Source organism: Hibiscus syriacus, unplaced genomic scaffold (assembly GCF_006381635.1).
Source record: "Hibiscus syriacus cultivar Baekdansim isolate YM2019G1 unplaced genomic scaffold, ASM638163v2 tig00116984_pilon, whole genome shotgun sequence".
NCBI classification, from domain to species: Eukaryota; Viridiplantae; Streptophyta; class Magnoliopsida; order Malvales; family Malvaceae; genus Hibiscus; species Hibiscus syriacus.
In genome coordinates this window covers 2600421-2602799 of record NW_024063507.1, presented here as the reverse complement: position 1 = coordinate 2602799, position 2379 = coordinate 2600421, and positions in this window count along the sequence as shown.

Genomic DNA, 2379 nt, shown 5'->3' with positions numbered 1-2379 from the left:
GACAATTGTTTTTCATATAAATACAAAGTCGCCCACTTGTGTGTATATTGGTGGAAATGGAATGGCAAATGCCCACTTCATGATTATGTGACAATTATACAGCCTTCATATTTTCGAATCATATATGATTCTATTAGACATAAAAAAGAGTGAAAAATATGCTCATTGTATATTTAAAAAAAATAGTATTTTTATTTAAAATATTAGTTATTAATTGTTTAAATTAATTTTTGACCTTATTTTTATAATCACGAGTTAATTGCATTATACATCCTCAAACTATGACACCATTTCAAATTAGGCCTTAATCTTTTTAAAAAATTCTAAATCCATCCTCAAACTATGATTGCCGTTCTAAATTGGTCCTTCAACTTTTGAAAATTTCAAATTCATCCCTAAACTATGACCCGTATTCTAAATTAGCTTCTAGTCTTTTGAACATCTCAATAACTTGCCCCATAATCATTCAAAAGTTGGGGATAAAATTAGAATATTCAAAAGTTTGGGGATCAATATAGAATGAAGGTCATAGTTTGAGGATGGATTTAGAATGTTTAAAATTTTAGGGACTAATTTAGAATGAGAGTTATAATTTAGGGATGGAGTTAAAATTTTAAAAAATTTGAGAACTAATTTAGAATGAGAGTAGTAATTTGAGGACATATATTGCAATTAACTTAGTTATTAATATCTGATTTACTTATTGATGAATCCAAATTGGATACTATATAAATTCGATACAGGAATGATCTTTATTTTAATTTTTCTAATTGTTTCAATTCCCTTATTAATATTTTAAGACTTATTTTTTTGATTTGCTTAAATATCCAATTCTTATGGTAAATATATAAAAAAAATAAATGTCGTATACATAAAGATAATATATTAATTTTAACATTGTTAATAATTAAATTAGAATTTTTAAATACGAAACGAAGAGAGTAAATTCCAAGAAATAAAAGTAAATAAGTTAAATTCCAAATATAGGAACAATATATGAATCGCAAGTACGTTTTAACCAAATGAAAATATGGCTGAATTCAAAAAAAAAAAATTTAAATATTTTCGATCGATAAAAATATTGTATTTATTTAATCGACATCAGATTTATGATATCGATGTTCCGCAGCTTGAAAATTTTCTTATATATTTTGGTTACTTTTTGGTATTATAATAATGCAAACATCATACTATTTTATTATTACTATTTTATTAATATTAAGAAAAAGAAGGTGAAAGTAATTGTGGTTAGTTTACTAATTACCACGCATCGCATGTGGTTGTCAAGAAAACCAAAAGAAGACCAAAAATGTTGGACTCTCTCATCTCATGTATATATACCGTTTATGGGCATTGGCTGAGGTTGTCTTTCTTCCCTTGCCCCAAGGGCCCCCATTTTGTGGCCTCCATTACTTGACAAACAAGCCTACGGTCGCTAACAAGGGGACCACTCATGCTGCCTGCCTGCTTTTTCTCTCTTTTCAATCCAAGGCTCCTTATTCCAGTTTGGGATGTGTGATATCATACGCACGAGGCGTTCGGGGAGCAAGATGTCACCACCATCAAAGTGAGGTGGTACCTTCTTGCATTTGCATTCATGTAGTTCAATTTAGTTAGTGTCATTTTCATGCATGATGATAATGCATCCTTCAAGTTTGGGGGAGGTATTGTCCATAGTTAATCATTTGCATAGATAGAGTTAGTAGAATTTTGTTATGGAATTAGTTAGGAGTTAGTTTTGTTGGAATAAATGAAGGATGCCTGATGATTATAAATTTTTTCTATGATTGTGATTGAATGTACATGACTGTTAGGATAGATGTGACCAACTTTAGGGCTTGATTCTTTGTGATCATTTAATACATGATTGTATGCTTCCTATGATTAAGGAACTTGGAATTTTTTTGAAAGAACTCTTGCATGCTGCAACATAATTTGATGAATATTGTACTTAGTTTATTAATGCTTAATTAAACTCCATTATGTTTGTGAATTTTTTTGAATTGCGAATAAAAGCTCCGACATAACTGTAGAGGGACATTCCTCTTTGGCATAGCAGTGCCTGGAAATTCCCCTTGAATAAATGGCAGCTGTAGAATATGAGTGAATGAATGTTTTCATGGGATGACTCTGCCCAATTAACTCGGGGATGAAATGTTTGCTCCAATTCATCCAGAGTGTGGGATGGTAGTTGTGATAGGCTGACTCCCCTCATAGTATTGTTATTTGTTTTTTATTTTATGTTAAATTAAGGAAATGGGAGTAAATGTGTACTTAATAGGTAAAGAAATGCTAAAGTAGAATATGGGATTTGCCTAGAAATTTTCTAACTTCGTTAAGCATAGATTGGATACAATCACGCACATGCACATGCAAATG